This window comes from Bufo gargarizans, chromosome 2, assembly GCF_014858855.1.
Source record: "Bufo gargarizans isolate SCDJY-AF-19 chromosome 2, ASM1485885v1, whole genome shotgun sequence".
In the NCBI taxonomy this organism is placed as follows: domain Eukaryota; kingdom Metazoa; phylum Chordata; class Amphibia; order Anura; family Bufonidae; genus Bufo; species Bufo gargarizans.
The window spans coordinates 341651475-341664407 of NC_058081.1; the positions used below are offsets into that span (position 1 = coordinate 341651475).

The 12933-nt window shown below is 45.1% G+C and overlaps 1 protein-coding gene across 1 annotated transcript in view; it reads left to right on the forward strand.

Annotated features, from left to right (window-relative positions):
* The first annotated feature begins 2637 nt into the window (after positions 1-2637).
* Positions 2638-12933, forward strand: part of N4BP3 (NEDD4 binding protein 3) — a 60077-nt gene continuing 49781 nt past the window's right edge. The window contains exon 1 of the mRNA XM_044277365.1: positions 2638-2769. The gene's annotated coding sequence lies outside the window, so the exon portion shown is untranslated. The remainder of the gene's footprint in view (positions 2770-12933) is intronic.

The following is a 12933-nucleotide window of genomic DNA, read 5'->3' on the forward strand; positions in this document are numbered from 1 at the left end:
GGTCCAAATGGCCTCAAACACACCCACAATGATGAACTCACCCCTACAGGGGCGTAACTACCATAGCGGCAGACCATGCAACTGCTATGGGGTCCAGGGCAAGAGTGGGCCCAGTTGGGATCATCTCCTCTTCTACTGGAGGTGAAAACTCTACTCTCTAAAAGGAACAACTTTTAGGAAATGAGGCAGTGGAAAAAATGTCCCAAGGGTCATTGAAAGGGCAAAAAACCTTTTGTCTTGGGTGGGGGGCCTGGTTTGATCCTTGCTATGGGGCCCTTATTTTTTTTATGCACGCCACTGCCTCACTTTATGTGTAATGATGGCGAGAAAGCTTATGAAGCTATTAAACTTGGAGCTGCACAGCTTCGGTGCCCTTACAGCCTCCATGCACTGCAGCGTACCTTCCGTCTGAGTGTCTGGGGGAGAATATCTTCATAGTATGGTGTCTGATAGAGCATGCTAGGATTTTTTCAGTCAAATTCATACATAGTATGAAACCATAGGCATACGGAGATACAGTAGAGGCTGTGTGCACCTCTATGGCAGGGGTGCACCTAGCCTTTCTGCTGCCTAAGGCAAAAACTAAAACAATGCCCCCCCCATGCCAATTTCTTAACCTAACCCCTTTGCCACAATGAAAGCGCTCGTTGCCCATGGCCCTTCCGCTGTCCCCCTCTTGCCCCTACCTGGTACTGCCTGAGGCGATTGCCTCATCTGGCCTCATTGGTGGTGCACCCCTGCTCTATAGGAACCCTGTTCTGGCCCTGAAGCCATAATATGACTTTGTGCATTACCCCGAAGATGCCAATAGAGGTACAATGTGGCAATAATCCGATCAACGTTCCTCCATTTGCTGAGATAGAGATAGCTATACTTCCCAAATTCTGATATTCTATGGTTGTATACAGTTCCTTGGGTGATAGACAACTAAACATTATTTTTTTTCCGCAGTATGAGAAACAACATAGTATAACCGCATCTATTATGTTACCATTATCGCTAATCATCCAAAAACCGTTTGGGTTATTGATACGATTATGACCAGTTTAGGCACAAACAACTAGAAAGCAGAGTAGCTGGTCTAACCAGCATGGGACTGGCCCACCAGAGGATCCTCTGGTGGTCCCAGGCCCTGATACTAAAATGGTCCACAAGAGAAAAAACCCATTTGAAGCTTTCTTTAGAGCCAGTCACTTGCCACTAGGATCTACAGTGTTTCTTTGAATCAAAACCTATCAGACTTTATTGATAATATGGGAGTTGGGCGCCAAGAATAATGTTCTCTGGCGGGCCAAAGGGACCCCAGTGTGACACCGGGTCCAGGGGCGTGATTATAGGAGGTGCAGAGGTAGCAGTTGCTACCGGGTCCAAGAGCCTGAGGGGCCCAATGACGCTTGTGCCACATAAGAAGACATTGGTATTAGGGCTCATGCACACAAACGTATTTGGATTCCGTATACAGTCCGTATACGGAACCATTAATTTCAATGGGTCCGCAAAATATGCGGACAGCACTCTGTGTGCTGTCCGCATCTGTTGCTCCGTTCCGTGACCCCGCAACAATTATGAGACATGTCCTATTCTTTTGCGGAAAAGAATAGGCAGCTCTACAATGGGCCTCCTGTTCTGTAAATTGCGGAAGGCACACGGGTGGCATCTGTTTTTTTACGGATCCGCAATTTGCAAACCACAAAAAACGGCACGGCTGTGTGCATGAGGCCTTAGGCTCCATTTAGACGTCCGTATGAATGGTCAAGATCTGTTCTGCAATTATGCGGAATGAGTGCAGACCCATTCATTTTCAATAGGGCCGGAAAAGATGCGGACAGCACACAGTGTGCTGTCCGCATCCGCGCTTCCGCAAAAATATTGAACATGTCCTATTCTTGTCCACAATAGCGGACAAGAATAGGCATTTTCTATTATAGTGCCGGCCATGTGCACATGGCCGGTGTCAGTGTTTTGCGTATCCGCAAAACACTTATGGAGGTGTGAATGGACCCTTATAGAAAGTGCATGCAGGTCAAGTTACACCTCTAGCTGGAGGGAAGGGGTTAGGTCAAGAATTTGGCATTAGGGAGGGCCCATGCGCCTTTAGCTATGGCCCATACCGGGTCCAGAGATATAGGACTGTCTTAGTGACGCTGCGTTAGCGGTCCGATTTACTGTCAGCATATCTGTGGCCATGCTCAGGGTTTTCTTTTTTTTCTAGACAACTTGTCCCAAAATCACGGACGGACAATATATTTTTACGGACATGGTGGAAAATCATAATAAATGATAAAAATGATAAGTAATACATGTCAATAGCTCAGTATACTGATAAGGACTCATTACCAGCTCCTACTGTGAGCTGAGAAATGATGGTAATTACCACAGAAATATTCAAATCAAGTGCCACCAGCCCCCAAATAAAAAATTACCGTGGCCATGCTGTGTAGATTAGAGGAAGATGCAATAAATAAGGCTGGAGATGCTACTGGGAATGTTCCTGTCAGCGTATGCAGAGCGCTCCCTCAGCACTCCCCTCCTGGGCGCGCTGCCATGTGCCTGACTGCAGTGTGTGATCCAGGACAGGTTTTCTGTCAGGCAGCAGCAGCAGGGATTAGAGCAGTGACTAATGGGAGTCCAGGCCGCAGCTTGTCTGTGGCTGGAGAACAGGACTGGTGGCCCTGGTTTCACTGGGAGAGGAGTGTTCAAATCTCAGAGAGGGAAGTGTGCGAGTCAGACTCCGCAGCCGCATCTCCCCGGGATCTTCCCAGGACTATGGTGAGTGCCACGGGATTCCTGTAGATTGGGCACAGCAGGTGGAGATCGCTTGCACTCCATGGTGGCAGGTTAGACTTGAAAGTCCTGCTTCATGGAGCCTGGGCTGTGGTGTCCTTTATGTGGAGGGGGTCCCTGGTGCTCCCCCCTCTCTGTTCTGGCAGTGCACTGGTCACATGGTGGGATCTGAAGTTTGGGGAGATCTAGGATTTCTTTCTAGCATGCTATGAAGATTTTTTTCTATCATGAAGGGGATGTTTTCTGATGTATTATGTCTTCATCTCTGCAGTTTATTTGGGTGATGATTCCTCAGACACTGGATTCATGCACATGACTAGATTTTCCATCCAGCAGTCTGACTTTCCTGTCTATGGGGCCGGCACACATCTGTATGTTTTTGCAGATCTGTGCAGCCATTACGTAAATGATAGAATACGTCCCATTCTTGTTTGTAGTGAGGAGGAAAATAGTCCTCTCTATTGATGGGAGTGCACATGGACGATATCTGTGTTTTGTGGACTGAAATACGGACAAGCCTTACGTAATTCCAGTTTGTCCTTTCATCCTCTGTTTGTGCGCCGATCAAGCCTTGAGTGGCGTTTCTTTAAATTTATCTTCCAATAATCCATATGCAAAGAGGTAAGAAAAAGGACCAATAATCCAGAAAGTCTTTCCCGCTCAGAATTGCAAAGAGACAGAGCGCAATATATGAGTGCTTCTCTCTTCTCATTCTAGGGATCAGTGGGGTCTCAGCACTCAGACCCCCCAACGATTAAAACATGATACCCACAAGTAGGGATGAGCGAACTTATGTTTCAAGTTTGGCGTACAAGGTTCGGGTTATCTAAGAACTCCGTTATGGATCCCACTACCACGGACCAAAGGTTATTGTCCATGGTAGCGGAATTAATAACAGAATTCTTAGATAACCTGAGCCTTGTATGTCGAACTTGAAACCACAAGTTCTATCCACGAAATATCGAACTTTTTTGAAAACTCAGTGACGCTTTAACAGTTACAGATTTTATCAGAATGATGAAAGAATAGTGTAGCATGCAGCATTATCTGTTTCTGATAAAAACATGGGTTAGGCCTCATACCTACGATGGTGTGTGTGTGTGTGTGTGTATATATATATATATATATATATATATATATATATATATATATATATATATATATATATATATATATATATATATATTTTTTTTTTTTTTTTTTGTTTCTGCATCATTTTCGGATTGGACATGCATCCATTCATTTGAATGGCACCAAATACGAGGGTAGCACACCATGTGCTGTTGGTGTTTGCATGTCCATCCCATAAAAAAAAAATTAACATGTCCAATTGTTCATTATTATTATTATTTTTTTTTTTTTTAGACAAGAATCAGCATTTTGATGCTAAGGCCCCTGTAAATTGCGCAATGCACATGGCCTGTATCCGTATTTTGTAGACTGCAAAATACATACGTGTTGTGTTTATGAGGCCTAACACTGTGGGGCACATTTACTAAGCCTGGCTTTTTATGCTGGTCGTACTTCCCCCTCTCAATGCCACAAGATTTCACGCCTCGTCATAAATTAGGCCTCTTTTACACGAGCATGACGGATTAGGTCTGGACGCGTTCAGTGAAGCTTGCACCATTTTGCAAGCATGTTCAGTCAGTTTTGACTGCAATTGCGTTCAGTTTTTTCCACGCAGGTGCAATGCATTTTGATGCATTTTTCATGCTTTGGATGCAATGCGTTTTTCACTGAAGCCCCATTCACTTCTATGGGGCCAGGGCTGTGTGAAAACCGCATGCTGCGTTTTTCACGCAACGCACAACTGATGCGTTCACAAAAACGCTCATGTACACAGACCCATTTAAATGAATGGCTCAGGAGTTAGTGCGGGCCCAATGCGTTCACGTCACACATTGCATCTGCACAGAAAATTTTCTCGTGTGAAAGGGGCCTTAGGTGCATCTATGGCAGTTCTTGCGGCTGGCGAAAAAACTACTCAGGGTCCTGAATGGTGTAGTTTTTCAACATACTACTGTAAATGTTAGTAAATATTGTCGCACGACCGGTTTAAAAAATTGACTTGTGACTATTTTAGTTTAAAAAAAATAAGTCGCCAGTCCCTTGATAAATGACCCCCTGTGACTTTTTGGAGTGCTGCTAATTGAACTGTTGAGCCAGAGCTGCAGTCCAGGGGGGGACATCAGGCTGGCTGCAGCTGTCGCTCCATACCTAAAATCAGTTCTTACTGCAGTACAAAAAGTCGCAGGGTAGCCCAGGCCTTGCAGTTATACGGAATGAGTCAGGATCTGTTCAAGGAAAAACCTGATGGTTTTGTTTGTGCATTCCATGCGGATGTGATCAGCGCTTGATGCAGTTTTCACGCACGTGAAGAAAAAAACGAAAGAATAGAAATTCGCATCTCCTAGCAAACATCCGTGAAAAGCACATTGCATCCGGAGGCCTTCTGTTTTTCATACAAGTCCCATTCATTTCTATGTGACGAGCTGCGTGAAAAACGCTGTGATTTCTATTTTCTATTTTCCTGAATGCAAACATGAAAAAGTGAAAAATGATGCTCATTTGTACAGACCCATCGAAATGAATGGGTCAGGATTCAGTCCTTTCACAACGTGCATTACATCTGGACGGAAAACTCGCTTGTGTGAAAGAGGCCTTAGGGCTCATTCAGACGACTGCATATTTATGTTCGCATCCGTTTTACAGTTTTGCGGAACTGCTACAGACCCATTCATGTCAACGGGGCCGCAAAAGATGCAGACAGCGCTCCTTTTGCTGTCCGTATCCATAGTTCCATTCCGCGGCCCCACAAAAAAGATAGCGCATGTCCTATTCTTGTCCGTTTTTGCTGACAAGAATAGGCATTTCCATCATAGGGCTGGCTGCTCCATATTTTGCGAATCCACAATTTTTGGACCCTAAAACTGATATGGTTGTCTGAATGAACCCTTAGGCCTCGTTCACACTTCAGTGTTTGGTCAGTGATTTCAATCAGTGATTTGTGAGCCAAAACCAGGTGCGGCTCTAAACACAGAACAGGAGCAGATCTTTCCCTTCTACTTCATGTCTGTGGAGGCTCCACTTCTGGTTTTGGCTCACAAATCACTGATGGAAATCACTGACCAAACACTGAAGTGTGAATGAGGCCTTAAAGTGAAACTCCAGTTTGAAAGCACTATTGGGAAATGGCATAGATAGCAATTCCTAGATGTAATGTTAATCTGGTACCAGCTGTACCACCTGACTGGAGCAATCCAAAGGATCGGAGACCCTGCCCACTGGCATCCCTGCTCATTAGCAGAAGGATCTTATGTGTGTGCCACTGGCACCTGCAGTATTCTTTCAGGGCACTGCCCCATGGGGCAGTTGTGGTGCCAGGCTGCCATAAGACGAGGAGTGGGGGGGTCTTATAAAATTCCATGGACTCCTGCAGAGAGATGGGTTCACACTTGTAAATGGCACGTCTCGCATACATAGGTGGTAATCCTGCGGTTCTCTATTAATGTTGACAATCCTGCTTTCTAACACTTCTCTTCTAAGCAATCTTGGCCATCATCTTCTCATGACGTCTGCCTTGTAGATAACTGCGTGCAGAAGCCATTGTTATGCAGTGCCATGTGCTATAGAGGCTAGATTGGTACAGGTGGCACAGTTTACTTTGGGCGTTCAGGTCCTGTAGTATAGTAATTGTGAGCGAGTGTGTTAGAAGGTGTGGTAAACTGGGATGAGCTGGAATATACAACAGGCACACCTATGCAATGTGACAGGATTACCACAAATTGATGTTTGTCACTGGAATCCCTTTTAACCCTTTCACCGCCATAGACCACACAGGGCTGGTTTTAGACAGAGTTTAGCCCCTGGCAAAACTAAAAGTGGGGACCCAAATGCTGACACCCTGTGCGTGCCCCATGAGGCCTGTGGAAAAGGGAGGACTGTGCAGCTGTAATTGAACAGACACAGTTCTCACTGTGATTGGGTAGAGTGCTTCATCAGTGCTGAGCTCAGTCTGCACTCTTCCCTATAGCCTGCATGGCTGTTTAGCTTAAAGGGGGCAATGCTGGGGGGCCCTTTGAGGATGGGGACCCTGGGAAAGTTTAATGTGGGACTCCCCTCTTACCCAATCAGGCACTGCTGATAAGAAATGCTAAATATTCTGGTGGTTATATCTCTGACTGAGTGGCAATCGATATGGATGCCACCCAGCTTCCCCTATGTCTGTGAACCTCAAAACTGCATGAAAGCTGGTTAGACCACTGAATAGAGATTTGAATAGCTCATGTTCCTATATGTAATGGCTATATATCTAGCAGGAAAAGCTCCTTAAGAGGCATTTATCAAAGTGGAAAATAAGAGCGATGCCATTTGCCTCTGTGTGAGTGCTTCTTTATTAAAACAATATTAGTTATTACATTCTTCTATATTTCTCTGCTTGTACCCTGTTAAGACGGTAATTGTTGCTTGTACAATTTTCACGTACAACCCATTCATTATTGTGTAGCAGCAGCTAATGGGTGCATTCCTATTGTGCTCCAGTCATTTCCGCCTACCTACATGTGAGAAGTTCACTACACCCCATAGGCATGTCTGAACTGCCAGCGTGCTTGCAGATTTTCTGACAAACCCTGCTATGTTTTCTTTGTCAGGTTATGACTTTGCTGGCAGGTGATAAATTCCTATAGTCCGCTTTATACCGTGATCCCAATACGTAGACCAGAGGGACAAGAGTCCTAGTAATAAAATGCTAGTTAATAGCACCTCGTTGTCTGTATCTGATTAGTTAGTATGGAAAAAAAGCTACGGGTTGTTTAACTTTGCATTTATCTTTCATATTCATCATGGCGCAGGTCTTTCATTAAGATAGCGGATGTGACTGCTTCAAAGAGTCAAAGTGATAGAATCGGAAGCGCCTTCTCATAAAGAATGTGACCTGGATGTAATGTATTAGGGCTCATGCACACAAACGTATGCAGAAACATTTATTTCAATGGGTCCACACAAAAAAACGGAAATTGTGTGTGCATTCTGTTTCTGTGAGTCTGTTCCGTGAAAAAATCGAACATGTCCTATTACTGTCCGCATTACAGACAATGATAGTACTGTTCTACTAGCCGGACAGCTGTTCCTTTCCGCAAAATATGGAATGCTCCCGGACGTCATCCGTATTTTTGCGTGTGCATAAGCCCTTAGGGAAATTGCCAGTTCCCTAAGGCCTGTATTACACCAACAACATCTGACAGATTTTCTGACTAATCATTGGTCAGATGGCCAGTTACACACACAGATCTTTTGGTATACACACCAACTATTGGTCTGATTGGTCAGATAATCTTTGGTTGTAATACAGGCCTAAGGCTTAATGCATTACTCCATCAATAGAAAGGACTGTAATTTGCGGAAACGGAACCAATCCGCAAAAAAACACTGACGTGTGCATGGCTCCATAGAAAGGTTAGGTTCAGTGTGCCATCCGTGAAGAATGTGGCTGGGACACAGATGAAAATATGGTTGTGTGCATGAGGCCTGATCTACGATTAGAGGTAGAGATGAGCGAATCTACTTCGGATGACACATCCAAAGTTGATTCGCTTAAAACTTTGTTTGAATACTGTATAGAGCGAGCGCTTCGTACAGTATTAGAATGTATTGACTCCTATGAGCCAAAGTTATAACGTCACGAAGTCTTGCGAGACTTCAGGTAATAACTTCATAAATTGATGTCTACTGTAAAAAACTATTTCTTGAACCTGCCCAAAAACTTGCGCCGAGCTGTTTAAGGAGGTTTTCAGAAATTTTCTGGTTTTAAATAGCTATACTCATGTAGTTGCGTACCTCGTGTACATCTTCCCCATGCTTTTATTATTCATTTATTTGGACTCTTGAACTGTTTTCACAATGTATATAAATTACTCCGGATTTGTTACATTCTGCATGTAGCATTTCCTTTTTCTATATCCAGCCGAACCCACGATCCACTTCTCCTTTCTCTGCCACTGCTCCAGTTCACCCCCTAACACCCAGGTAGTTACATAGACACTCCCCTATCACTGCCCCTACCAATGCCTAGCTAGTTTATAGCCCCTCCCACCCAGCTAGTTACATAGACACTGCCCTATCACTGCTCCTACCTATGCCCAGCTAGTTTATAGCCCCTCCCACCCAGCTAGTTACATAGACACTGCCCTATCACTGCTCCTACCTATGCCCAGCTAGTTTATAGCCCCTCCTACCCAACTAGTTACATAGACTCCCCTATCCCTGCTCCTACCAATGCCCAGCTAGTTTATAGCCCCTCCTACCCAACTAGTTACATAGACACTCCCCTATCACTGCTCCTACCTATGCCCAGCTAGTTTATAGCCCCTCCTACCCAACTAGTTACATAGACACTCCCCTATCACTGCTCCTACCTATGCCCAGCTAGTTTATAGCCCCTCCTACCCAACTAGTTACATAGACACTCCCCTATCCCTGACATCCCTAACCCATGGACATAGCATCACAGGTAAGAGCTGCATGGACAGGATATCAATGCAAACCAGAAAACCCCCTTTAAATATTCCAAAGTGTGGTCTGTCATTATAATAAAACTGATATCTCCCAATTGTAAGCAATAGAAACCAAGGTGTAGAGCAGATCTTCTATCTCATGAGAGCGGTTCACTTTCCCATAGTTTGCAGTCATAGTAAGGGTGTCACTCTAGGTGTAGCTCATTACAAGGCCAGCCTGACTTGTCTGGAAATTTAGTAATCCGTGTTCCTTCTGCTTGGTTATTTATAGAGCCGGCTGGATTATTGAAGCCCCAGCCCTATGCTTCCACTCTGCACAGCTGCTCATGTTGAGGTCACTGCATGAATAGTTTCTGTTGGAGATCAACCAGTTTTGCCTGCAGGTGGATTTGTCTTCTAGGTCTCTGGGTTTTCGCTGTTTGTTACTCATTGCACACATTGCTGCGTTGTTGTTGTTTAGCTTTTGTAATCTGTGCCGATTCCGAGAAGTCGGTCATAGAATGTCCCATATAATTATATCAGATGGCACAATCAGTCATGAGATGAAAGAATCCCTCTGACATTACCTACCGGGGAATTTTCTACATTGTGATCATTTCTTTACCTTTGTGACCTTCATCCAAGCTGGCCCTGAGGAAACACAGGTCAATGATTCCTCTGGCCAGTGGAAGTCCACGTGTAGGGCGACCAAGGTATCCTGAGTGCCAAGTTATCCTTTAAACTTTCTAAGGGTACTTTCACACTAGCGTTATTAGAATCCAGCAGGCAGTTCCGTTGCTGGAACTGCCTGCTGGATCCGACAAACCGTATGCAAACCGATATACTCATCAGTATCATCCGGAATAACTGATCCGGTATTTACATTTTTTCAAAGATCAAAAGCGAAACTAGCTCCTTCTATATCCCAGCGCATGTGCAGATCAGAAAACCGGATCCGGCAATTTCCAAAACACTTGGTACCTGATCCGACATTAACACATCTCTATGGAAATTAATGCCGGATTCGGCAAGTGCGGTATTATTCCGGGATTTAGTCTGGAAAAAATACAGCAGCATGCTGCGGTATTTTGTCCGGTTAAATACTGTAACAGGGACGGAGCGGAAGACATCCTGATGCATACTGAACAGATTGCTCTCCATTCAGAATGCATTAGCACAAAACTTATGCGTTTTTTTTCCGGTATTGAGACCCTTTACCGGATTTCAATACTGGAAAAGAATAACGCTAGTGTGAAAGTACTTTAAAGGGGTATTCTCATCTTAATGATCACTGTTAAATCTGTTAATGATTTGACAGTGATCATTTTTCTAAATACATTTTATTACCTAATTCCCACCCTTTTTTTAAAGAAAATAAGTCCCCTCTTACCTGATGTTGTCTTTGGTCTCCCCTGGTTACGGCCACCTCTCCAGTCTTCTGAGCAAGCACGGCCCGGCGGGATACGACAGAAGATTCTCTTCCGTCCGAGCCGCTCAATGTCCTGAACGCCCATGTGCCATGATGACTTCTTCCTGGCCAGTATAGCACAGAGCCGCAAACGCGCAAGCCGGCTCTGTACTATACAGACCAGGAATAAGTCACCATGGCACATGCGCGGCGGCGTCCGCGTTCAGGACATTGCCCAGCCGGGAGAAAATCTTCAGTCTTCTGCGCAAGTGCAGCCCGGCCGGGAGAAGAATCCAGGAAGTGAACGTCGCGCTCAAGGAAGGTAAGTATAAAAAGGGAAGATGAGAATACCCCTTTAAGTAGACCTAATCCTTTTTACTGGAAAGTTTAACTCGTTATTGGTATCCTTTAGGCCTCTTTCACACTACCGTTTTTTTTTTTCCGTTTTGCGGTCCGTTTTTTGCGTTCCGTATACGGTCCGTATACGAAACCATTCATTTCAATGGTTCCGCAAAAAAACGGAATGTGTTCCGTATGCATTCCGTTTCCGTATTTCCGTTTTTCCGTTCCGTTGAAAAGATAGAACATGTCCTATATTTGGCCGCAAATCACAGTCCGTTGCTCCATTCAAGTCAATGGGTCCGCAAAAAAAACGGAACACATACGGAAATGCATCCGTATGTCTTCCGTATCCGTTCCGTTTTTTGCGGAACCATCTATTGAAAATGTTATGCCCAGCCCAATTTTTTATATGAAATTACTGTATACTGTATTTGCCATACGGAAAAACGGAACAACGGAATGGAAACGGAACCACAACGGAAGCAAACAACGGATCCGTGAAAAACGGAACGCAAAACACTGAATTCAACATACTGTAGTGTGAAAGAGGCCTTAGGCTGGGTCTACACTACAATAAGTCGTGGGACACATGGGGCACAACTACACTGCAACATGTGCCGCGCAACATTTTGTTGCACCAGTGTCGCGCGACAATTTTTATAATGGTCTATGGTGTCGCACTGCGACGCGACAGTCACAGGAAAAAACATTTAGAATGGATTTTTTGTGACGGTCGCGTCACAGCATGACGCATGTTGCAGTGTGACACCATAGACTATTATTAGAAAAATTTGTCTTGTAGACCTAGCCTTAGGCCCCTTTCACACGGGCGAGTATTCCACGCGGGTGCAATGCGTGAGGTGAACGCATTGCACCCGCACTGAATCCTGACCCATTCATTTCTATGGGGCTGTGCACACGAGCGGTGATTTTCATGCATCACTTGTGAGTTGCGTGAAAATCGCAGCATGCTCCTTTGTGCGTTTTTCACGTAACGCAGGGCCCCATATAAATGAATAGGGTTGCTTGAAAATCGCAAGCATCCGTAGCAAGTGTGGATGCGGTGCGATTTTCACGCACGGTTGCTAGGTGACGATCGGGATGGGGACCTGATTTATTATTTCCCCTTCCCAGTAGTTATGCCCAGGTATGTGCTCCCCTTCCCAGTAGTTATGCCCAGGTATGTGCTCCCCTTCCCAGTAGTTATGCCCAGGTATGTGCTCCCCTTCCCAGTAGTTATGCCCAGGTATGTGCTCCCCTTCCCAGTAGTTATGCCCAGGTATGTGCTCCCCTTCCCAGTAGTTATGCCCAGGTATGTGCTCCCCTTCCCAGGAAGAAAAAAACAAACCAAAAAAAAACAAATCCTCACCTAGTTCCTCTGCTGATCATCACCGCTCCCCAGCATCAGCAGGAAGGATACACATCGCACTGCTGTGCTGTGTAGGTGGAGCACAGGCTGATTCCCGGGCCTGCACCGTTCCTTCAACACAGCCCAACAGAGTGGAGGACCGGCAGCTGAGCTGAATGATGAAGTGGGGAGTGGAAGGCTCTGTGTCCTATGGATGCAGAGACAGCTGAGAGTGGGACGGTTGGGAGTTATGCTTTTGTTCTCGGCGATAAAAGCTCCTTCCAGAGGAGTCTGGCAAAAGCTTTCTTCCCACTGAGAACCCATGCTTGCCTGGCTGAGGGGGTCAGGAGTGATAGATGTTGGCCTACAGCTACCTTATGTCTAAGGCTACTTTCACACTAGCGTTTTTCTTTTCCGGCACTGAGTTCCTTCAAAAGGTCTCAATACCGGAAAATAACTGATCAGTTTTATCCCCATACATTCTGATTGGAGAGAAATTCGTTCAGGATGCATAAGGATGTCTTTCGTTCAGTAATTCGGACTGCTAAGGCAAA